The following is a 25,111-nucleotide window of genomic DNA, read 5'->3' on the forward strand; positions in this document are numbered from 1 at the left end:
CCACATTTTGTTTATCCACTCATCAGCTGATGGGACATTTGGATTGTTTTTACTTTTTATTAAGAATAATGGTACTATGACTGTTGAATCTCAGATCTGTACCTCTGAAACAAATAATGCAATATATGTTAAGAAAAAAAAAAAAAGAAGAAGATAGCAGGAGGGGAAGAATGAAGGGGGGGAAATCGGAGGGGTAGACGAACCATGAGAGATGATGGACTCTGAAAAACAAACTGAGGGTTCTAGAGGGGAGGGGGGTGGGAGGATGGGTTAGCCTGGTGAGGGGTACTGAGGAGGGCACGTTCTGCATGGAGCACTGGGTGTTATGCACAAACAATGAATCATGGAACACTACATCTAAAACTAATGATGTAATGTATGGGGATTAACATAAAAAATTTTTTTAAAAAAATGCTACTATGAACAATCATGTACAGATTTTTGTGTTAACACAAACATAGTTTTCACTTCTCTTGGGTATATACCTAGGCGTGAAATTGCTGGGTTATATAGTAACTCTGTATAAATTTTTGACTAATTGCCAAACTATTTTCCAAAGAGACTGTACCATTTTACATCCCCACTGGCAATGTATGAGGGTTCTAACTTCTCCACATCCTTGCCAACAATTGTTATTGTCTGTCTTTAAAAAAAAAAAAAAAAAGATTTTATTTATTTGAGAGAGGGGGAGGGAGCACATACAAAAGTTGGGGGGGAGGGAGGGAGAAACAGACTCCCGGGGGGGTGGGGAGCGGGGAGCTCAACCTGGGCTTTATCCCAGGACCCTGAGATCAGGACCTGAGCCGAAGGCAGATGCTTAACCAACTGAGCCACACAGGTGCCCCTGTCTGTCTTTTTTATTACAGCCATCCTTGTGGATGTGAAGTGGTATCCCATGGTTTAGAACTGAAAAATCATTTTAAATAGTAAAATAGTTCAATTAAGATGTCTGGATATAAATTTATTTTTTAAAATATCAAAAGCCTTCTTATATACAAACCATAATCACTTAGAAAATATAATGGAAGAAAAGATCTCAACATAAAAAACTATCTAGGAATAAAGTTAACAAATAAGTCAAGATATATATAAAGAGAAAACTTTAACATACTTCTGAAGCGCATAGAAAAACTGAATAAATGGAAAAGCATATGTGTTCTTCTTCCCCCCGCTGCTGCTCTTAAATAGGAAGATTCCACAGAGTTAGTTCAATTCTCCCTATATTAATCTATAAAATAACATGACTCCAACACAGATATCTCCTAAGATTAGAACCAGATTAGCTGTAACTAAGGCTCATGTGAAAAGACAATACAGAATTATGGTTTTACCCAAAGACCCAGGCATTCTGGCAAGCCGCTTATTAGCTGTGTATTCCTGGACAAGATACTTAACCCCTCTGTCTCAGATGCCCCTTCTGTGAAAGGGGATACTACCAACCTGGTAGGGTCGTCAGGAGGATTAAATGCCTTAAAATGCATAAATTACTTATAACAGTACCTGGTATATAATAAATGCTAAATAAATGCTAGTTATTAACATTATGTGAGAAAAACAATTCAAGAATAGATGAGGAAAATTTTAAAAAAATACAAAAGTATATTCTGGATGAAATAAAGATTTAAGTACAAAAATAAAACCATATAAAGCACTAAAGTAAAACATGATGAAATTATTTAATAATCTGAGTGCAGTATAACCCCAAACCTGGAAGTCATAAAGGAAAAGACTGATAAATCCTAATATATGAATTTCTGTAAAGCAATGAAATACCACATATGAAATCAAAAGGCAAATACATTAAGAAAGAATAATTGTAACATATTATAAACAAAGGACTGGTTTCCATAATATGTAAAGAACTCCTACAAACCAACAACATAATGACCAATTATACAGTAGAAAAATGAACTCAAGAAAAGATAAATCACAGAAATACAAATTAGTCTACATATGAAAAATGCTCAGCTTTCCCTCATAATAAAAGAATGACACTGCAACTAGAAACCATCTTTCACCATCTGATAACACATAGGCTGTGAGGAAAAGGGCACTCACACACTGCTGGTGAGAGTAAATAGGGCATAATCTCTGTGAGAGCAACATGGCAATATCTATCAAAGAATGCACAAACAAACCTTTGACCCAGCAATCCAACTTCCTAGGAATCTATCCTATAGATATATTTGCACTTGTATACAATAATGTAAGAATGAGCATGTTCACTGAAGCATTGTAAGAGGAAAATACGCCTAAATGTCCAACTATTGGGGACTGTGAAATCATTACAGTACATATATGCACCCTGGAACAAGGCAGCTCCACCTATATTAATAAGTGAAAGAGTAAGTATAGCATACTACCAATCGTGTGTCACCTATATCAACATAAACACAGAGACAATATATGTAAAAATGACATGAGCATAAGATAAATCTGAAAATATTTCCCAGAAACCATTTTCACTAATAGCTTATAGAGAGAACTGCAAGGCTAAGATATAGGAACAACAACGATGCTTACTTTTCTCTGTACCTTTGTTGACAATGTTGGATTTTGTATTTTTTGCAGGAAGTTTGTTACAATGAATTTTGAAAATTCCATTCATTCATTCATTGGTTCCCATTTAGTGAGGAGGAACCCTAATCTCATGCAAACCCATGAGCTGTCAGGGGAAGAGTGACAAGATAGCAGCCCCTGCCTGGAGGGGTTCTGCACTGGACCTCTGCACTGGAATCATGGGGGGGGAGCAGCGGGCATTCTTATCAGAAATGCAGATTCCTGGGCCCCGTCCCCGATCGACTGAATCCGAGTTCCGCAGTGAGGCCCGGAAATCCGCATTTCTGACAGGATCCCACTGGGGATTCTGGGCTGGAAGGGCAGTCAGCCAGCACAGCGCAGGTCAGGGTGTAGGCGTGTTTTCTCATCCTTCTCTCGCCCTCCCTCGCCCCCCCCCCCCAGCAGTCACGGTCGCGATCCGGGCAAGGGGGTGTCAGCCCTGGAGCGTGGGGGCAGCTCCTCGGCACACTTTGGGCCGAAACGGCGAGGCCTCGCTTGGCCGCCGCCCGGAGCCGCTCCTCGCAGTTCCCGGGTCAGGTTCCGCTGGGAGCTGGGCCCAGACCCTGAGCCACCGAGCTGAGGAAGCGGAGCGGGGCGGGGGACGAGGGCACCCGCGCAAGCGGCCAGACGTGGAACGGCCGCAGAAGCCGCAGGCAGAAGGAGAAAGGACAAAGGAGGAGAGGCAAGTTCAACCGTGTAGGAAAAAAAGAGGGAGGAGAGAAATGACGGGGTCAGAAAATAAATTACGGGGAGGGAAAAAACTGCGACTCCGCCGGGACTCGAACCCGGAACCTTTGAATGTCTTCAGCCTCTAGAAGTCCAATGCGCTATCCATTGCGCCACGGAGCCACCTGTTGGAGTCCTCGCGCATCTGCTGTGTTAAGCCAGAGGCGACGGCCCCGCGCCCTTCCCACCGCCCCCTTAGCCGCCCCCCCGGCTTCCCGTCTGTGTCGCCGAGGCCAGGGCATGGCTAGCCTGGGCAGCAGCCACCGAACGCGAGCCGCAGGCGCCCGTGCTCCGCCGGCAGCCGCCTCTCACAAGGTCGACGAGTCCCGCGCGTCCGCCGGGCCCCGATCGGTCGGTCGGTCGGTCTGAGGGCTGCCACAGCCCCGTCTCCGGCCGGCCCAGGACGCGGCCGCGTAGGACCAATCACACCCGCGCTCTTCCTCCCCGGTCCCTTCCTGCCCCGAGCGGCCCCCGCCTACCGGGTCTCTCCGGCGGCCGGTCACGCCCGGCCCGGGCCCGGGCCCCGGTCCCGGCCCCGGCGATGCGGAACCAGGCAGGCCGTTGCGCCGTTTAGCCGGGCCGGTAACGCCGGGCACTTACGTCGCACCTTTTAGCGGCCGATCTCGAACGGCGGCCCCTCCCGGGTGCCGGACTCTTCCCTGGCGGGCCGCGGCGGCGTCTGTGTGCGTGCTTGTGCGTGTTTTATTTGCGCAGGGTTCAGTAAAACGGGGTTTGGGTTGCATTTCGCTCCCCACAGACCCAGAGCCGAATTTCTGAGGTATCCGGGCTCTGGTGGACTGAGGGGGGCGACGCGCCCCGCGCCGCAGCATCCTCTGAGAGCGCATCCAAGTGCCGGGAGCTGCCTCCGCGGCCGCCGTGCACCCGCCCCCAGCCCGCGCGCAGTTGCGTGGGCGGCCCCCGCGAGAGTGGCTGCGCGCGTGGGAGCGCCGGGAGCATGCGTGTGCGGGTGCGTGCGGTTGGAGGGCGCGCGCCCGAGCGCGGCCGCGGGCGTTCCCGGGGGTGGCGGGCGGCGGCCGAGCCCGAGGCTCCTCGGAATGGCGCGGTCGCCAGGAATCAGGTGGGTGACGGGGCGGGGGGTGGAGGGTGGGTTCTTCAGTGCCCCAGTCGTCCCCATCAGCACGGCCCCGAAGCCACTTGAAATAAACAATCTAAGTAAATACTGCGTGGTTGCTATGCGACCGCTGCAGACAAAATCTCTGGCTTCCCGCTCCAATCCGTTTGCGGCTTTCCGAGAGCCGCCCACGTAGAAATTTCGGCGCTACCGCGGTGCGCGCTCTTGCGGTCGGTCCACAGCCCGCTTCCGCACCAAACCAGCGTCAGCCGCGGCCCGCACCGTGGTGCACGCCGTTCGTCCCTGCCTAGCATCATCAGGCATCAAAGCAAAGTAGTCTCTGTCAGTGTTCTGAAGAGGGAAAGGGAGCTCCCAGGAAGAATCTAGTGTGGCCGGGATCTTTCCATTCTTATATTTAATCCCACAACAGTGCCATGAGGCAGGTATTATTGTCCCTATAAAGAAGGGACACTGCAGCTAAGAGAGGTTAAATTAATTGTGTAGGGACACCCAGCTAGTAAGTATCAAGAACTGTGAAGAATCTGAGATTTTACCCTCCTTGCAGGCTAACGTGTCAGCTTGTCAGTTTCATGGACGCTGACCGAGCACGCGAGAGAATACTGGGTCAGCAATGAAAGACTTACAGCAAAAGCAATAGCCAGAGTGTCAACATGTTTGTGTTGGTTTTCTGAACCCCAGTTTTCACAGGAATGGAGCAGATGGGCCCAGATGGATGCTTGCTCACAAAATGGGTTGCGTTACAGAAGAGGACTGCTAAACTTGGGGAACCCACCTTATATAGCAAGCAGTGAGCAAGCCTTCTCTTTGTCCTGTGGGGAGACACCCTCATCCCTCAAGTTTGCTCACTGCAAGCACAAACCCAAGAAATGGCCCAAGTGAGCAGGGTCTTGCATTCTTAGCATATGTGGCAGGAGTGTGCAAGGGTGCTAAGGGCCCATGGTAGATTGCCTCTCCAAACAGTAAGTGACAGAAGCCTGATTGCTGCCAGGCCTGTTTCATTCCACTGTATTATAAGTAACATTCCTTGACAACAAACATTTTGTGTAAAGCATTGTTATGCCCTCTTTAAGATTAATGAAATAAAACACATCTTTGCATACATCAAGGAATTCTCACATATGCAAAATGAGCCCACAAAGTAGAATATTACTTTCAATCATATTTATATAAACAAATCTTTATTGAACTCTGCAGTGTACCAGGCACTGGCAGCATCTGTCTTCACTGTTCCTTGGAGTTGAACATGAGGGAACAGGGGAAGAGATGCCTCAGTGGAACCATAAGGAGGGTTTTTGCCTGGGGGTGTTGCAGCCAATTCTCAAATAATCAGTCATTGACATAACTAAGTAACAATTTAGACTCATATATAAAAGTTCTGGGAAGGGGCGGCTGGTGGCTCAGTCGGTTAGGCATCTGCCTTCCGCTCAGGTCATGATCCCAGGGTCCTGGGACCGAGGCCTGCATTGGGCTCCCTGCTCAGCGGGAAGCCTGCTTCTCCCTCTTCCTCTGCCTGCCGCCCCACCCCCCACTTGTGTGTTCTCTCTCTTTCAAATAGATAAATAAAATCTTTAAAAAAAAAAAAAAGACAACTCTGGAAAGGGGGCACTGGGAAAGACACAAAGTGCTAGGGAAAGATGTGTGTGCCCCTAATCCCACTTGATGAATCAAACAAATAATTTTAGATATTTGATTCCTCTCACTAGTTGAGACCCTGTCCTGTCACGGAAAACATTACCAAGATACAGGGTTAGCAGACAGTGTGGGAAAACGAGGCTTGTGTGACAAACCCTGCTAGCAATCGCGATTGTACTTTTTACCCCCTAAGTCAGAAGCCTGGGAAAAGCCACAGCGGAACAAGCCTACGTGTGTTCTCTGACAATTAGTAAGCGGTTTATAGTGAATCTAGTTGCCATAGGAGGAGAACGATTCAGTAAGTTTTCCTAAACCTTTTCTCACCCTGAGATGAATTTTCTCAGGCGGTACATGCAGTAAACAGCCGCCATTATACAACCTGAACTAAGAATTTCTCAAAAAAAAAAAAAAAGCAAGAAAATTACCTCTTCCTTCCTGCCGGAAGAGGGAGCCAATGCACGCACTATAACCACCTCCAAGCAGGCTGATCGCCCAGGGGCAGTTGGAGTTTCCTGGACAGCAAAACCCTAAATTAAAAACAACTTCATTTTGGTGTTTTAAAGTTCAAATGCATTGTACACCCTCCGGGAGTTTGCAGTAACACTTTTCATGTTTGTACGGCAGAATTATTTTTAAGTTACTATGTTGTTCTATTTGCAGTGCTTGGTAGCAGCTCCAGCCTGCCCCAGAAGGTCTAGAAATCTATGCTGTTATGTATTTTCACTAGCTTTGCTTTGCTTCAGAGGGAGAAGGTCGTTGATGTTGGTGTATCGGTTTAATTCAATTCAGTGAGTATTTAGGGAGGGTACACTTGGGCCTACTGTGGGAGACTGAGTGAAAGTTTAAGTCACAATCCAAAGAGACTTCAAATTCCTTGGGAGAAATATGACCAGTGAAAATGAAGCAATAAGCAAATAATGCTACACAGCATGTGAAAACCAATGGCAAGGTGTGGTGGGCACTCCTGCCAGTAAAAGGTTTCTGAGTTTGCACTCCCAAGTAATAAGTATGTAGGATTATATTCATTATGAAGCATACCCCAAAAAGAAGTTTTAAAAGGATGAGATTTTTAAAAAAACAAAGATGTGAGATGTGGAGAACAGACTATGGAGTCAGACTCCTGGTGTGCACATCTTGGCTCTGATTCTTACTTGCAAGACATGCTCCTCAACTTCTCAGAGCATTCTGTTCCTCCTCTGAAAAATCCCAAAGTTGTGAGGATTACAGGAATTAATCCTTGCAAAGCTTTATCTCAGGCCTGGCACATAGTAAGTGTGTAACAACTGTTTGCTGTTATTATTAGCAAGCAACTCCCAATAAAGAAATCCCACACCCTGCAGGAACAAACCAAAGTTCAGATACAGCATCAGCTAAATTTGTTGCAACCCAAGACCCATTACCCATCTCCCCACCCAGCTTCTACTGGACTGTAGACATCATGTCTGTTCCCAAACAGAACACCCAGCCTCTCAGACCGAAAACTGCAAACATTTACCTTCAGCTTCATGATTTCCTCACAGTTCTGTCCCGGGAACCTTGGGTGGATTATTTTCACGTGTGCTACCGCATGGTTTTCCAAAACAAGGATTTTTTTTTTTTTTTTTGCCAGACAAAATCTCTCAACATTTACATGATGGCCCTTCTCATCCTAAAAAATCTTAGCACTGAGTTCTTAGCCAGACCAATAACCAAACTACATAGGTGGCAAGACAGGAATGAGGAAAGGAAAATAAAATTTTCCAGGATGAAGAAATCTAGACATTAACATAGAAAAGAGGGACAAATCGGCCCTTATAGAAATACTGTTGGGGGTGAGGAGTTGAATGTGTCGAGAGATGAGGTGGGACAGGTAGGATTGAAGCCAGTTGTGGCAAAGTGGCCCGGAGAAGGCTTGATTCAGGATGAAGAATGTGGATTTAATGCTATAGGCAATGGGGAGCGACTAGTTTCTTTGGCATGTGCTTTAGAATGATTAACGTAGGGGGTGATGGGCAGGCTGAGTGGGGTGGGGCCCAAGGGTCAGGGAGACCATTCAATTTCATTGAATTTGTGCTTGGTGTTTTCCTGGGCTTCTTCATCTCTTCAGCAAGCAGTGATTGAGGGCCTACTTGAGATACAAAGAAAGGAGACATGTGCCTGGTTTACAGCCTAATAGAAATGACCACAGGTACACAAACAACTGTGATGCAAGGTCAAGAAGTCTCCAAGTGAGGTGCAGGCGGTATGGGACTTCAGGGGAGAGAGGGGTCACATCCAGAGAGGGGGAACGAGGGAGGGAGGCTGCATTTGAAAAGACTCTCTAAGCTAGGGCCGGCTTGTGTGAGGTTACTGGCAGGGATGAGCATAGGGCCTGGGGAATGTGAGGAAGAAGACAGGACAGGCTAGGAAAATGCAACATGATCCAGTCCCCAAAGGGAAGGGCTTGAGAAGAGCTGGTTGAAAATCTCAGACTGATAGGCTGGTGTTCAGAATGGGGTCCAGTCACAAAGGGAAACTGGGTAGAAGCGGGTATATCGCGTCTGCGGGAGTTCTGGACCTTTGGCTGGGGTGACTGGGATGCTGAGCAGGCTTCTAAGCAGAGCTCCGGAAGGATGGAGGACCATCCTGTAGGGGGCAGTCACCTTCTGCCTGAAAGAAGGCTGCACAAAGTCCACGCCTGACCTGAGTCTTTTGAGTTTGATCAGGCTTTGAGCCTGCCAACAGCACGTTTATTCATTTACGCATTGGGCCAGGCTCTGCACTAATCTCTGCAGACGCCGGTGAGGAAGACAGATGGTGCCCCTGCTCCCATGTACCTTGCAGTCTTGAGCAAAGTCAGACAGGAGAGTGTGGATGGGTAGAGGAAATGGGCTTGACCTGGCAGGAGGGACCTCTGAGAGAGTCAGTGGGGCGAAGATCCCGAAGCACTTCGAATACGAGGCTGTAGGGCTTGAATCCATCAGCCCACATCATTTCCTTCAAGAATATTCCCAAACATTCTTCTGTCTGGAGCAGAGGCTGTGGGGTAGGGGGGACACTTTTTTTGGATTCCTGAAGCACCTTGGAAGCTGTATAATTTTCTGTTTGGTTTTCTGCCTCCTTTCCCAGACTATATATAGGCACCTTGCGGGGAAGGAACCATGCCTTCTCGTGGCTAGCTCGCAGCCGGCTCCTTTAGGCCCTGGCTGAGTCCTCCAGGCAGTAAGGAGGCTCCGCGACCACGTGCCTAGCCTGTCTTCTGCGGTAGACTAGAAGCTCTTGAACACTGGACACCCTGGCTTTCCAGCTCTAGGCAGTTCTCCCCGAGGCGCAGCACAATGCCCTGTCCACAGCGGACACTCCATAAACGCTCCCTGAACAACCATGTGGAAGTAGGAGTTGACCTGCAGTGTCCTAATTCTTTCAGCGACCCAGTTTGGGGGAGCAGGTCTTGAACCTCCCCCCATCTCTTCCTTCCAAGTTCTCAGCAAACAAAGACATTCCCCCACTCCTGGGCCCAACTATGGAAAACCATTTACTAAAGTTTAACTAATTTTAATCCTTTAGCAGTTGAGAGTAACAATGAAGTAATAAATCATGCCAGGCCCCATTCTGAGCCTTCCCTGTGTATGCGAATGGGCCTCACCCTTACAACAACCCTCCAAGAGGCATTGCCCCTGTCCGGATGGGAAGGCAAACACAGGGAGAGCAGCAGGACTGGGCCAGGCCCCTGTCCCCAAATTCACAGTTACTCTGCACTGCAGCCGCTCCATGGAAGGAAATCGGGAGGGAACCAGCAACTGGGGACAGGCTTGTTAGACCAGGGGTCCTGAAACTCTGCTGCACGCTAGAATCCAATGCCCAGGATGTTCCCAAGACCAAGGAAAGCAGAGTTTCTGGGGGTGGGGCCCTGGCATCAGTTGATTCTCATTGGCAGCCAAGTTTAATAACAAATGCTTTCTGCCCATTCCTACCACAGCGGTGACCATGGCCCAGGAGCATCAGCATAGCCTGTGAGCGGGGGAGAAATGCAGGCTCTCGGACCTCCCCCAGACCAGACTTGCTGAATTCAGAATCTGCATTTTTCTTTTCTTTTTTTTTTTTTCCTTCAGGGAAGGTGGAGTGGGGGGGGTGGGGTTCAGGGAGGCAAATAGGGCTCACAGGGTGCAATATGTGGCTTGGGGTATGTGTGGGGGTAGTTGGGAGGAAGGAAGAGGATGAGCAAGAGTGGGCTGAACCAGAATCTGCATTTTAATAAGATCTGCCAGGTGATTCATTTGCATTAAAGTTTGAGAAGCAGTGGTTTAGGATTTAGGTATTCAAACTCTCATTAGTCCACTTCAGCTTCTGTTATCAGCATTAATTTAAATCCTTGAGCAGATCTCAAAACTACATCAAAAAGCTCAGAATCAGAGGTGCCTGGCTGGATCAGTCGGTGGAGCAGTGGAACATGACTCTTAATCTTGGGGTTGTGAGTTTGGGCCCCATGTTGGGTATAGAGATTACTTAAAAATAAAATCTTAACAAGAAAAAAAAGCTCAGAATCAATCTGATTTATTGGCCCAAAACATTAGCACAGAGGAAATTATGCCCCTTTACTTCCCACTGTGTAGGGAATTGGGGAAGAAAAGGTACATTGCTAATGATGTCCAGCAGAACCTAGGTCGGGTCCATTCTACAATCCCTCCAGGCTGCCTTTCTCCTGAGTTAGACTGAGGGACAGGGCTTACAACCTCAATTCCATCAGGACGGCACCTTGGCCCTGAAGATGAGTTGAGGAGGAAATCCCTCCAGCCAGAGGTATCCAAGCTTTTAGGGCCTCAGCTGTTTCCCCATGGTATGTCTGTCATAGACCCACAAATGACACCAACAACCCTTTGTCCCAATGGGGTCTTGTTATTTGTCCATTAGATTTCTGACTCTGATTAGAAACATTGTCCATTTTTTAGTTATTTCACTTGTCGTTGCTTTAAAGATTTATTTATTTGAGAGAGCACACACCCATGGTGGGGGAGGGAAGGAGGAGGGGGGCAGAGGGAGAGAGAGAATCTCAAGCAGACTCCCTGCTGAGAGTGGAGCCCAGTGTGGGGCTTGATCTCATGACCCTAACATCATGACTCTGAGATCATGACCTGAGCCAAAACCAAGAGTCAGACGCTTAACTGATTGAACCACTCAGGCGCCCAATTTGTCATTGCTTTAGAATGCCATTTACTTCACCTTGTCTCCACCAAGTTCTCAAAATTGCTTCACAGGGTGTGTAAGAATAAAATTTTTGTAGGCAGGGGTAGTTTTCAGATCCTCATCCACTCCCATCCTGTGGTGGTATAATCTCGTCATTAAACCTACCTGACAGTAGGACAGCCTGGCTCATCTCTGGAGGTCAGTGGGAGGAGGAGGGAGAAAGTCTGAGAAGTGTGACTGAGTGAGGCAACATGGTTTATGGGTTTTGAGACAGTTTATGACCCTGGGAAATTACCTGTCTGAATTTTCACTCCTCAAAAATGGAGAAAATAATTTCTGTTTCACAGGATGGTCATAGGAATTAACTGAGCTTCTAACATACACTCACATGACAGTAAGGGATATAGTAGTTGTCTGTTGCTACATTAATATACACCCCAGACCTTAGCAGCTTAAAACAATAAGAATTTATTACCTCACAGTTTCTGTGGGTCAGGGAGCCTATGCTGAGTGGTTCACACTCAGGGTCTCTTGTGAGGTTGTTTGGGGTTGTAATTTTCTGAAGGTTTGACTGGGGCTAGATGATCTGGTTCCAAGATGACCCACTCCCATGGCTGGTGGCAGGAGGCCTCAGATCCTTGACCTGTCCACAGGGCTGCATCTCCCAGAGTGAGTAATCTAAGAGAGAGAGATAGAGAGAGAGCAAGGCAGAAACCACATGTCTTTTATGACCTGGCCTCAGAAGTCACATACCATCACTTCTGTTATATTCTATTGGTAACACAGACCAACTCTAATACAGTGTGGGAGGAGACTACACAGTGGTGTGAATATCAGGAGGTAGGAATATTGGGGCCATCTTGGAAGTTGGCTTCCACAGCATCTATAACATTCATTCCTGCCCCTTTTTAACATGACAGCTATATTCTTGTTCCTCTACTTCAATCACCAAAGACTCTGAAAAGGAAGACAGTTGAAATGATTCACCTTTGTTCTTCTCACACTAAATTACTTTGACTAAGCTGGAAGCTTCCACCCTCACATCAGATTTGCAATCATGACTCAGAAATTTGGGACTAGATTTATAATTTCTCCCAGTTCATGTGAAGGACACGGAGACCCACTGGGATGTTCCTTGTTTTACTATTCCTTGGTCCTTGCCCACTTCCCCCTTGAAATGATTCTTTCTATGCATTTTATTATATTCTCAAGATGTTTAAAGTAGTCTCAAGCAGTAGCAAATGGCTGGCTGAGTTCCCCTCCTTGTTCTAGAATACTTGCTCTTGAATACAAATGATTTACTCTTGCATCCCTAACGTTGTGATTATAAAACTGTGAATTCATTTGTATAGTGGTGGGGTCACTATGACTTTTTTCTCAGCTCTCCAGTAGCAGACTTGAAATTCCCAGGAAGGAAAGGGCTAATAAATATCAAGTTCTTCAACACTAACAAAGAGGAGGCACAAAGAGATATAAAGAGAAGGGCAGCTCTTCCCCTCTGTTTTCCTGGGTAATCCTACTTGGTTGCCAAGGGTTTGTCATTTTTAGGCCTGTGGTAAACAATAATGATAAATTGAAAGAACTCCAGGTATTGTAATAGCAGATTCCATGCTAGAGCCTTGAACATGACGCATGTAGGTGTTGAACAAATGGATGCATGGATGGATGGATGAATTCTTCAGGTACAATATGACCAGGGCTGATACCCCACTGGTAGTGCCTGTGTGGAGTGAGGGCCAGGGTCCATTCCCATTGGCCAAGCCTCCATTCAGCTGGGCTGACACCCATACTACACTGGTCATTACAGATAGCACGTAGTCTGGGACAGTGTGGCTCCATGTTGCAAACTGGGTTACAAAGAAATGTTTAGAACCCAAATAATATGGCCGACTCATAGGACTGGTTAGAACATGATTGGCCGGGAATCCGGAAGGAGCAGGACCTGATAGTCTCAGAGTTGCAATAAGATGGATCTTGGAGCAGGTGTCAGAATTCAAAGTATATCAAATTGAGAATAAAGGAAGATAGCGGTCACTTAAATCTGGGGACAAAACCTGGGAGCAACTGAGGAGTACAAAGGGAGGAGAGATGAGGAACAAGGGCTAGGTGAGCAGAGGCTCACTGTAGTTGACATGAATGGAAAAAAGAGCAAGAGGGAAAAGTATATTAATTAAGTTCAGCTGTAAGTGACAGAAAACCAAAGCAACAGAGGCTTAAATGAACTAGAACTTTATTAAGTTATAGGTAATGAAGTCTGGAAGAGAGCTGTCCACAGCTGGGATGGCAGTTTGGGGATCATCAGGGATCCAGATAACTTTTGTTGCTTCATTGTCCTCAACATGTGACTTCTACCTCATGGTCAAAGATGGCAGTTCAGACTCCAGCCTTCACATCTACAGTCTAGTCAGGAGTACGGGGGAAGGAGTGAGATGAGCATGCCCTCTCCCTTTGAGATAGCATTTCTCAGTCTTGGTACTACGGGTATTTTGGGTCAGATAATTCATTATTGTAGGGGCTATCCTGTGCATTGTTGGATGTTTAGCGGCATCATTGGTCTCTACCCACAAGATGCCAGTGTTTACTTCCTCCTTCTCACGTATGACAGACACACATGTCACCAGACATTGCCAAATATCCCCTGGGGGCACAATCTCTCCAGCTGGAGAACCACTGCTTTCAGTTGACTTTCCGAGGCTGCACCTGATCCCTCTGTTTACATGCCTTTGATCAGAATTTAGTCGCAGAGGCAGCTCAGCGACAAGGAGCTGGGAAATGCAGTCTTTATTCCCGGCAGTCACGTGCCAGCTAAAACTCAGGAGTTCTCTTACTAGAAGGAAGGAGACAAGAGATATGTGAGGTAATGCAAGTGTGAGGACTCAGACAAACTCCGGCTATTTTGTCCCGGTTCCCAGCTCCTACCTCCTGGCTAAGGAGGGAACAGCCGTAAGCAGGAGGTTGTGTGGTCCCACCTACAGCCAATGGCTCTCCAGGGCAGACACTCACCGCAGGGCTGAGCCTTCCGCTGAGAGACGAGCATTGGGTTCTCTCTTACTGCCTTTCAGCAAGCTGTTCGCTGGGGGTAGGAGCGTGTTATAAGACACTGCTTCCTAGTCACCCTGGCTCACCCTTCTGTCCCCCTCTCCTGCTCTCCTCTCTCCCTTTCTTCCCTTTAGATGTGCTTATAAGAGGCCCCGATGTAGAACCCGCCTGGAGGGTAAGTCACTCAACGTCTCTGGCTTCAGTGTCCTCACCAGTAAAACGAGGGGCCGACTAGAGGACCCCTAGAGTCCTCCCTGGCTCTGAAATGCTTTGATTCTCTGAAGTCCACAAGGCTGCAGGGAGTAGCAGAGGAAGCTCCGCTCTGATGAGCAGCATCAAGACAGCCCCTGGCTGGGTCTCTGTCGGCCAGACTTCCCTGCCGCGTCACGTCCCAGCCTGGCAGATGTCACTTAGATTCCCCCCACTGGCACCAGAGAAGCCTGCTTTGGATACCTGGCACACTTGTCTTGCGAAATCTGACCCAATCAAATCATGCCATATGTGCTCATTACAAACCTGTCCTCGCGTCAGTCAGATGGATGTGGTGCTTCCTGGGCTCCCAGCTAAAGGTCGAAATGGCTCTCATGGTGGCACAGCCGGCCTTGAGCGGTGGTTTGGTTTCACTTGTCACATCTCCATGTCCTGTTTAAATTCTGTTTCTCTAGTTAAAGTGTTTTCATTGCTTTATTTATTCAATAAACACTTCTGGAGCACCTGTCACTCTGTGGGGCCCCAGGAATACAAAAAACCAAATGAGACCCTCCCTTTCCGGAGCTGGCCCTGAACAGGGCCTTTCCCAGTTTTCCCTGATCTTTTCCTACCTGACTCTGCAGCCTGTTTCCCTCTCGGCTGCATGTTCTGCTCGGGTTCCTCCTGCCTGGCACACTGGCTCTTTCTCTGTGGAGGTTTTGCTCATGCACCTGCCCAGTGTGAACTGGGACCCCACCCCTCTCTCTCTCTCACACACACACACACACACACATACACACACACATACCTACCTCTCACTCTGGACTTCCTCCTTCTCTAGATTTCAGCTTAAATGTTCTGTCTTTAGGGAGACCATCCCCGACTGTCCCACCCCAAGCCCAGACTAAACACACTCCTGTCATATACTCCCACAGCACCCTGACCCTTCTTTTCTTTTCTTTTCTTTTCTTTTCTTTTCTTTTCTTTTCTTTTCTGTTCTTTTCTTTTCTTTTTTAAGATTTTATTTATTTGAGGGGCCCCTGGGTAGCTCAGTTGTTAAGCGTCTGCCTTCGGCTCAGATCATGATCCCAGGGTCCTGGGATCAAGCCCCGCGTCAGGCTCCCTGCTCGGCAGGAAGCCTGCTTCTCCCTCTCCCACTCCCTCTGTTTGTGTTCCTGCTCTTGCTGTCTCTCTCTCTCTCTGTCAAATAAATAAAATCTTTAAAATAAAAAAAATTCTTAAAGATTTTATTTATTTGAGATAGAGAGCATGCATGAGTGTGGGGGGAGGGGCAAAGGGAGAAGCAGGCTCCCTACTGACCATGGAGCCTGATGCAGGGCTCAATCTGGGGCTCGATCCCAGGACCCCGAGATCATGACCTGAGCAGATGCTTATCTGACTGAGCCACCCAGGTGCCCCAACCCTCCTTTTCAAAACAGTCACCATCTCATAACTCCTCCTTGAGTCTGCTCCTCCATCACTGGCCTGGGAGCTACCTGGTGGCCCTGGGGAGCCCGGTCTTGCTCTGTCACTGCTGGGCCAATTCCAGGGTGAACGAGGCATGAATGTGTACATGAACAAGCAAAGCTGTGAAGCGTGGAGACGTGGAGACAAATATATCCAGCCAAGCGCTACTCCAAGAATGTGGGCAAGGCTGATGGCCAGTCCAGTAGGAGGGGTCCCAGCCGCTGGGACTGGGGGGGGGATGGTGGGAAGGTCTCGCAGGACATTTGTAGCTGGTCTTGAAGGACTAGGAATGGGAAGTGTGAAGAGGAGAGGAAGGAACAGCCCAGGTAGAAGAAAGTACAGGAGTGAAGACAAGAGGTATGGCCCTGGTGTCCCCAGGACCGGCACAGAGGAGCTGAGGGGCAGACACGGAGTGGCCAGCCCTTGGTCCGCCTCCTCGCCGGAGCATGGCAGCTTATCCTTTCTGCTTGGCCTCTCCCCCTGCCACCACCCACCCCAGACACCTGGCTTAAGTAAGCTGCCAGAGTCTCTGGCTCTGGGGTCCTTCGGGTGGCAGGCCAGTCCAGGCAGCAGACTGCTCCCTCCCTCCCACCATCCCTTCCTTCCTGCGTTCCTTCCATCACCAAATTCAGCTTATGTTTCCTGAGCTCCTTCTGTGCGTTCAGAGTTAGAGAATTTTCTTTCTTTTTGAAAGCTTTGAAAAATGAATCCAGCACTGGGCTGGAACTGTGGTCGGGGACACCGAGGAAGGCTTGCAAGTGGGCAGACAAGGGCAGAAACAGGCTTCTGGCTGGATCCCAAAATAGGCACAGATTTAGAGAGGCCAGGTTAGCTGAGTTGCCCAGAACAGAAATGGCGCAGAGAGAGCCAAACAAGCCCCCTCGTGTTGCGTGCCCCCTGAATGACTCTCCTTCGCTCCCGGTGGAAGTGCCTGGCCAGTGGCGGCTGCCGCCAAAGCCTGGGCGCTGGGGAGGGAGGGAGGCTGAGCTCAGGAGAGAGAGAGGAGGGCCATCCTGGATCTCCACCAGAAGGGGCGGGCAGAGAAGGCCCAAAGGCTGGGAGCGTGGCCTTGTTTGCTTTCCACAAAAGAAGCATTACTCTCTCCTGCTGCATGACCTCTGGCTCTCTCTCTGAAGAGACCTTGACCTTTAAAAGCCTTGATTGCTTTTCTCTACCGGGGAGGAGCTTAAACCTGCAAACTGCCTTACCTCCCTGCAGGCAGGAAGGAGATTCTGCCAGTGGATGGAGGCTGCTACTTAGCTCCTGAAAGCAGAGCAGAGTGGGGCAGGGCAGGACGAGATCTGGAGGCCAGACTGCCGTGTGTGTGTGTGTGTGTGTGTGTGTGTGTGTGTGTGTGTGTGTGTGTGTGTGTGTGTGTGTGTGTGTGTGTGCGCGCCTGTGCGCACGCGCGCGCTGGGGGAGCTGCCAGCTAAGGTGGAGGCCCGGTGATGGCCCTGGAAATGCGACAGTAGCCCTGAGGTAGGCCTGGGGACATACATTTAGCACCCAAGGATTTCATCTTGTGTTGATGAGTGGGGTGTTGTGTGTACTGGTTCCCTAGGGACGTGGGTGTTGCAATAATGTCATCCACTTATACGTCACCCAGGGAATCCGTGCCAGAGCTGACTAAAGCCACTGCGGGCTCTCTGTCAGCAGCTGTGCGTCGGGATGGGCTGCGGGAGAGGAAGGGAGGGTACGGCCCGGGCCGAGCGCGGCGCCTCTCAGGGTCGGCCTCAGGATGCCTCCCGCGGGAAGGATTGTGCCTCGGGCCACCTGGGCCCACGGAACCCCCTGCCCAGGAGGAAACTTTAAATCCGGACTAGGTGCCTTTTGTTGATGAGACAGAAGAAATGAGGAGGAGGAGAGGCCCCGGTGGGCAGCTTTGGGCTTACAGAGGGCACACACACACAAATGTCATTAGAGGAACGGGGAGGGAAGACAAAGAGGTTCGTGCGACAGGGCTGGGAGGAATAAAGCCAGGAAGCAGAGTAGGAGGGAAAGAGGGCCACCAAGAGAGGAAGAGTCCCCTTGCCAGGAGGAGACAGAAGAACAAAGGAATGAAGGACAGAGCATGGAAGCCCACGGGCGAGAGCAAGGGAGGCCGTCGTGGGAAAGAAGAGCGGCTGGTTCCTGGGCAGGGCTTCTCCCCACACCGAGGCCTGGGAGTATCACCCCCCCTTGGCCTCCGTGGAGGGGCCCAGCCCAGCCGTCTCAGACGGCATGCCCTGCACAGAAGAAAGGACGGGACCCCGCAGCTGAAGGAGTGGGCCTGCGCCTGCCAGCCAGCCATGGACGAGCCCCTGCTCCCGGCCCTGGCCACACGTACGACCGCCAAACTTCCCTCTGCAGAGACAGGCGCGGCAGCACGGCGAATTCGGAGGGAAAACGTGGAAGGAAGTTGTGTCTGTCCAGACTAGTGTAGTCCCTGGGAGTCCCGAACAGACTGGCGGGGAGAGTTCACAGGGCCGGTGCAGGGGCACTTTAGGCAGGTGGTACGCAGGAGGCCAGGGGTGCAGTTGGCCAGGCCGTGTGGGCCGGGCCTGGGGTGACGGCCCCTGGGTCATTTGTTCATTCGACAAACATTCGTTGAATGTCAACTGAGAACAGAGCAAACAAGACAAAGTTTCTATCTCTTGGATTCTAGTTTACATTCTAGATAACATTCTAGTCTACTCTCTCGGTGAGAGACAAGTGGACAATGAGATGGCTCTGTAGGTATGTGAAGCAAACTCCTCCGTTCTTTTGGTCATCTTTACTCCACTCCACTCCACTTCATGTCACTCCACTTCACTTCACTTCACGTCTTCACTGGAACCAGGTCTTCTCCACTCTGGTGGCAACAGTATGGAGCAGAAACCCAGTCAGTCCTTTTGTGGGTCACTACTAACTTGATTTTGGTAAACACTTTTAGTATTTTTTTCTTTTCACCATTTTCAAGATAGTCTCACCTTTCAGGGGTGAGAAAGAAAGAAAGGCTCCTGAGGGTGGACGCCTGCAGAAGGAGAAACAGCTGCCTCCCAACTGATGTTCCTTCCGCCGGCGTCTTCCCCTCACTCACCTTCCTGTACTCCTAGAGGAAGCCGTATAACAGGCTAATGTCATGTGACTCCTACGAACTAGAAAGCCCTGACTCAGCCAGCCTAGCCCAAAGGCGCCGATCACCTCACCCAACAGGAAAGCTGTGGCAGGTGGCCCCCAGTAGGCGAATTCAGTGGTTCCAGGCCTGGGAGCCCCAGCACTTCCCTTCCTTCTGCTCCGCCATTCCCAGGCTGGCTCCCTTCGGGGTGCACAAGGCCTGCTGTCTCCACACCCAGCGGCAGGAGGCTGTGTATCTGTGTATCTGTGACCGGGAGGAAAGCCTTCCCAGGGCCCCCCGAGGACGTGCCCTCAGGACTCATGGGTCTCCTCCCAAATCACTGGCAAGGGACTGGCGTTTCCACGGTTATCTCTGAGAAGCGCAGGACCACGTGGGAAGTCGGTATTCTGACCAAAGAAAGGGGTTCTGTTAGTCAAGGAGAAGAGCGTGAGAGGAGACTGCTTGATGGGTAGGTAACCACAGGTCTCTGTTAGAGATGACTTCCTCCCGCTTTCAGGAGAAAACTCAAACTCTCTAGCAGGACATCAAAGGTGCTTCCTGAGCTGGTCCCTGCCTGCTGCTTTGGCCTTATCTTTGGCAAAGCCCAACCGCATTTCTCGAGCTATATCAAAGCGTTGTGATGATCCGAACGCTCTTTGTTCTCTGGTGACTCAGTGGCCTTTGCCCGCACTGTCCCTGGCCCCTCCCCCCCTTGTCCTCCCAACCAACTCTCCCCCCATTACCACCCTGGTCAAACACACGTATTCCCAAAAGCCTTCCTTGGCTCCTGCCTCCAGGTCGCGTTAGAAGCTGCTCCTTGGCAGGTGGCTTAGTTACAGCAGATGGGTATGAACTGGTTAGCAGGCAGCCAACACGGACATGTACAAAAAAAGCTGACATACCTTGATAATACCTGATACCTAACAACGACTTAGCACTTACTATGTACCAAGCACTGTTCTAAGTGATTAAATTCGTTTGATCCTTTCCTAACCACAGCAGCTTATAGGTCTGTGTTCCAAGGTCATCTTAACCATGTTATTTAAAAAACCACAGTTCCGGGGCACCTGGGTGGCTCAGTCTGTTAAGTGTCCAATTCTTGATTTCGGCTCAGGTCATGATCTGAGGGTCGTGAGATTGAGCCCCATGATGGGCTCCACGTTGGGCGTGGAGTCTGCTAGAGATTCTTTCTCTCCCTCTGCCCCCCCCCCACCCGCTACGTGCATATTAGTGCACTGTCTTTCTCTCTAAAAAACAAGCAAAAAAAAAAAAACCCCACAGTTTCACCCGCCCATTTTGTTCCCATCCATAGCACTTATCACTCTCCAACATACTAGATGTTTACTTCATTACTTGTCTGTGTCTCTCTGCTAGAGTATAAGCCTCCTGATGGTGAGCATTTGTTTCATGCCCAGCACCTAGGACAATGCCTGGCACATCATAGGTCCTCAATAAATAGTTGTTAAACGATTAATAGTACTGTTATCCCTCTTTTACAGGTGAGGAAATGGGGGCCCAGGTAAAAAGCTTGCTCATATCATAGCTAGGAAGTGTCAGAATTGGGATTCAAACCCAGGTAATTTGGCTCTGGAGCCACATAACTAACAGTAGACCGTGAGCCCAGGTACACAGCCTCACGAGTCAAGACCTCCTGAGTTACCATCGGGTCACAGCAGGGATTCCTACGATCAGGATGGTGTTGGTTTAACAAGATGTGAAGGGACCAGGAAAACAGATGTGGGACAATCTGGAAGGTATTGCCCTCCTAGGCTCAGGACAAACTCGTTTTATTACTTTCACTTCTTTTCCGTTTCTTAACGTACTGTTTGCTCACCTGCCCCTCAAGGCAGTTTCAGGACTTCAGCAAAATACAAGTTACTACCTGTTTGTATAATTATAGCTAGGATAGTTTGGGGGGTTTTATTTTGTTCTGTCTTCATTTTTGTGGCCTTCCCGGCTATTTCGGCCCTCGCTGCGATGGTGGTTTTGACATTGTCGATCGAGAACTCAGCCGGCAACAGCTTAAATGCTGTATTACCATCAATCTCTTGTTTAAACAGTTTGAGTTTCTTAAAGGATTTTATGAATTACCTATTAAAACAAAACTGGAAATTGCGGCATCATTTCAAAGTATTGCTTGGGGCATATGGTCACAAGAAAACATAACTCTATTCTCCTGTTCATTCCTGAGAAGAGGTTACACTACGATGATAGAATAAAGTAGGTCATGGTGGGCTTCCACGGCAGCACATTTGTGTGTGTGTGTGTGTGTGTGTGTGTGTGTGTGTGTGTGTGCTTAGTATCAGCCAGGTGTGGTCCTAGGCTCTGGGTGTAAAGTGATGAACAAGACAGCGTAGTCCTTCCCCTCATGGAATTTTCTAGTGTACTTTCCCAAATAGCATTCAGCCCTTTGCAGAGCAGGATGACCTAATCATTCACCCACTTGTTCTTTGAGAAGTAATGATGCATTTGTGAATGCTCCATTCACATTCTTCCCCAGCATCCTTTGCGTATGGAGCGTACACACGAATGAGGAGGCAGGGCGGGTGTGAACAGACCAGTATAAACCTGACACAGGCCCTGACCATGGGTGCTTAATCTGCACTCTGTCCCAACCCGTCCCTGTCCAATTGCAGACAAGCATGTTTGCTCCCTAGTCAGCCACGGCAAAATTACATTGTAAAGTGACTCCTTATTCATGTTTCTGGCCCAAACATGTTCCCTATGCATCTATTTGCATATAGGGCATATTTACACAAATGGTCCATGGCCCTTGCCATGCTTGGTTTTGTTTTTCCTGAGAAGCAGGCTGTGAGGCAGATGGGTCAGCCGATGGTACCTCTCCTGTGCGTGAGAGGCGATTTTCCGTCGCCGAGGGGGAGCTGGGCAGGCTGGGCTTCACTCCCGCTGGGCCTGCCTCCCTGCCCGCCATTGTCTTCTGGCCTGACCTCCCATAGCCTAATCTGGGCACCAGCTGTTCACCTGTAAGTCAGCCCAGACGGAGCACTAGGCTGTGTAACACTCCTTCCCCTGAGCAGGCTCAGCACTCCACTCATTGACTTACTGGTTCTCAAGAATCCTAAGACCCCCCCAAACATGAAGAGCCCGCAGATGTTCCAGAGAATAGCTCAAGTTTACCACTGCAGATGCCTCTGCTCCGGAGAGTAAATTTAAGAAAAGAAACAACTAATTGATTCCATGCTGAGAAATCTTTCTCTCCTCTCTCTCTTTCTTGATCTACTTATTTCTCATAATTCTCCTTCTCTGAGCTTCTCCTTGGGGCTTACAAAATCAATCTCTCTGGTGTCCTGGGAGAAGACTCAATAAAAATAAAGCCCTAATGAGGAGGCTCTGGGCCACGTGGGAGGTACTAAGTGTGGCTCTGCTTCACGTGGGACGTGGGAAGCCTGCCTCAGAAAGCACAGGGATCTCAATTGTGAGGTAATTGCTGCTCTGCTTGTCTCCATCACCCCATAATCTATCGGCTCTGTGGGGCTGGTGTGCAAAGCCTGGCGTATAGTTGGTGCTCAATAAACATTTATTCAAAGTAGGAAAGAAGACAGGCAGTCAGCAAGCAATGTGTGTGGGGTTACCTAAGCTTCCCAGAAGGACCCAAAGAAAGTATGGAGAGAGACCTAAGGTCTGGGTAAGAACACAGTTTGCACAATCCCCCAGGGTTAGCGCAGGTGAAAGCCTGGAGTCTATGGTGCTGCGAGCACAGGTTCGCTGGATTTGCTGGGGTGGGAGGGCGCCCGCTCCAGCGGCCACGGAAGGGGAGCGCTCACAGCCCCCCCCAACCCAGGCTAGGAGCAGCAATGTGGCATCAGCCTGTGGATGTGCGAGTGAGGGCTGGTGCACAGACCAACGAGGACCCCCAGACGGGCCCACGGCACAGAAACACCGAAGCCCAGGCCTCCCCGAGTTCCTTCACAACACGATTTGTGGGAACCTGTTGTTCATGGAAGCCTCAGGTAAGGAGGCAGCTCTGCCTTGGCAGCCGCAGACGAGAGCCTTTGGGGGCTTGCAGGTAGTGGGTGTGAGTCTGCAAAGCGCCTTGGGCACTCAAGGACCTCCTGGCTGGGCCTGCGGGGGAGTCCTAGCAGCTTGTCTAGACGTTAGCACATGACCACGTTGAAGGACATTTTCACGCTCAACCCCCCTGTAAGTGAAGCAGGGCAGGGACCGTCACCCTCTTTTTACAGATGAGGAAAACGCGGTTCAGTGAGGCTGAAGAACTTTCCCAAGCTCTCGCAACCCATGCAGTGTCAGCGTCTGTATTTCAGGACTCGGGGGCCCTTGTCAATCCCACCTGCAGAAGCACAGGCTGCACTGTTGGCCATGGCCAGCAGAGGGCAGCCTTCACAAAGAAGCTGTGTCTTGCCTTCCAGAGCTCAAAGCGAGCATTACTGCTCCTGGGATCTCCCCCCCCCCCCCCCCCCCCCCCCCCCCCCCGGGAGCTACACTGAGAAGGCAACAACATCATCTCCTGTGATTTTCCTGCCAAAAAAAACGAGCTCACTTAAATCGAATCCTGAAATACCAGATAAACCTAAATTCAGGAACAGTCTTAACTGAGTAACTGGCTAGTGCCTTCAAAAATGTCCAGGCCAAGGGGTCCCTGGGTGGCTCGGTGGGTTTAAACGTCCGACTCTTAGTCTCAGCTCAGGTCTTGATCTCAGGGTTGTGAATTCAAGCCCTGCGTTGGGCCCCATGCTGGGAGTGGAGCCTACTTAAAAAATAAAATAAATAAAATGTCGAGGTCAAAAAACTCAGAATGGCAGAGGAACCGTTCCAAATTAAAAAAGACTAAATGGATATGACAACCACGTGTAATGCATGACGGATCTTTGATGGGTTTCTGGGCTGGGGACGAAAAGTAATAGATGTAAAGGACATTTTTGGGGACAGCTGATGAAATTTGAATTTGGACTGTGTTTTAGATAATAGTATTCTATCAACGTTAAATTTCCTGAAGTTGACAACTGTACTGTTTATATGAGAGAATGTTCTTATTCTAGGAAATATTTAGGGGTGAAGGAACACAGTGTCTCTAACTTGCTTTTAAACAGTTAAGAAAAAACAGAAAGAGGGGTGCCTGGGTGGCTCAGTCGGTAGAGCGTCAGACTTTTGGTTTCACCTCATGTCGTGATCCCAGGGTCTTGATCTCAGGGTCGTGAGATCGAGCCCCTTGTTGGGCTCAGTGCTGGGCATGGAATCTGCTTATCTCTCTCCCTCCCCCCTCTGTCCCTCTCCCTCCCCCCTCTGTCCCTCTCCCCCCTGCTTGTGCGTGCTCTCTCTCTCTCTCAAATAAATAAATAAAATCTTCAAAAAAATAGTGAAAGAGCAAAATGTAACTGGTGGATGAATCTGGGTAAAGGGTACATGGTATTTCCTTATACTGTATTTGTCATTTTTCTGTAACTTTGAAATTATATCCAAATAAAAAGTTCCCACAAAAGGGGAGAGGGCAATCCTAGTTCTCCGGAGGTTGGGCCATGTGGTAGCCACGCCTGATTCCAGGCAGAGAGAGGTCTCTCCTCAGGGAAAGCGGCTTCAGCCTCTTTGGAGTCCCTGTCTTTTGCCCCGGGCCGGCCACAGTGGTTGCACACAAAGCTGACCTGATAACAGAATGGCCTGAGGGAAAAGATGGTCTTTGCTGCAAATGTCCTGAGGAGAGTGAATGTAATTCAGGCCTGTATGGGGAGGAGAACAGAGCACCTAGCTGAATGCAGAATGGAGCTCAGGGCTGCACCTGTCAGTAGGGAGCATTCCCGGGCCTGTGAAAGACAGAAGAGGCACGTGACTGGGGGCAGGCGGAACCATCACCTGTGGCCTTGTTGGGCAATCCTTCTAGAAGGTAAGACTTCTAGAATCTGAATGAGCAGGGAAAACATTAACAGTAAACAGATACTATAAGGAGCAGCCAGGATAAAGGATGTCGAGTAGGAAAAAACCCCTGGGAAGGGTGTAGACCAATGTGTGTTAGAATCACAGGAGGAGGGGTCCCTCTCCCACCCACCCCAGCATTCTGATTCACTTAGGCCTGGGATGGGGGGGTCGGGAATTCGCGGCAGGTGCCGCCAGTGTGAACCACACCCTGGGTTGCAAGGCTGTTGCCGATGATTGTGTCCAGCCCACCTTAGCGTAGGCACCTGTGAGGCTCCTGTGACGTACCTGTGAGAGCCACA

General features: G+C 49.4%; 1 protein-coding gene and 1 non-coding gene across 2 annotated transcripts in view; one reads left to right on the top strand and one right to left on the bottom strand.

Moving 5' to 3' along the window:
- Positions 1-3,323: 3,323 nt before the first annotated feature.
- On the bottom strand, positions 3,324-3,408 carry TRNAR-UCU (transfer RNA arginine (anticodon UCU)). The gene is given in 2 exon segments: positions 3,324-3,359; positions 3,372-3,408. It is a non-coding gene; the product is annotated as a tRNA-Arg (tRNA).
- Positions 3,409-4,342: 934 nt separating this feature from the next.
- The window catches only part of BCAR3 (BCAR3 adaptor protein, NSP family member), a 238,749-nt gene continuing 217,980 nt past the window's right edge, over positions 4,343-25,111 (top strand). Inside the window, exon 1 of the mRNA XM_078072737.1 lies at positions 4,343-4,363. The gene's annotated coding sequence lies outside the window, so the exon portion shown is untranslated. The remainder of the gene's footprint in view (positions 4,364-25,111) is intronic.

The sequence above is a fragment of the Halichoerus grypus genome, chromosome 5 (assembly GCF_964656455.1).
Source record: "Halichoerus grypus chromosome 5, mHalGry1.hap1.1, whole genome shotgun sequence".
Lineage (NCBI taxonomy): Eukaryota > Metazoa > Chordata > Mammalia > Carnivora > Phocidae > Halichoerus > Halichoerus grypus.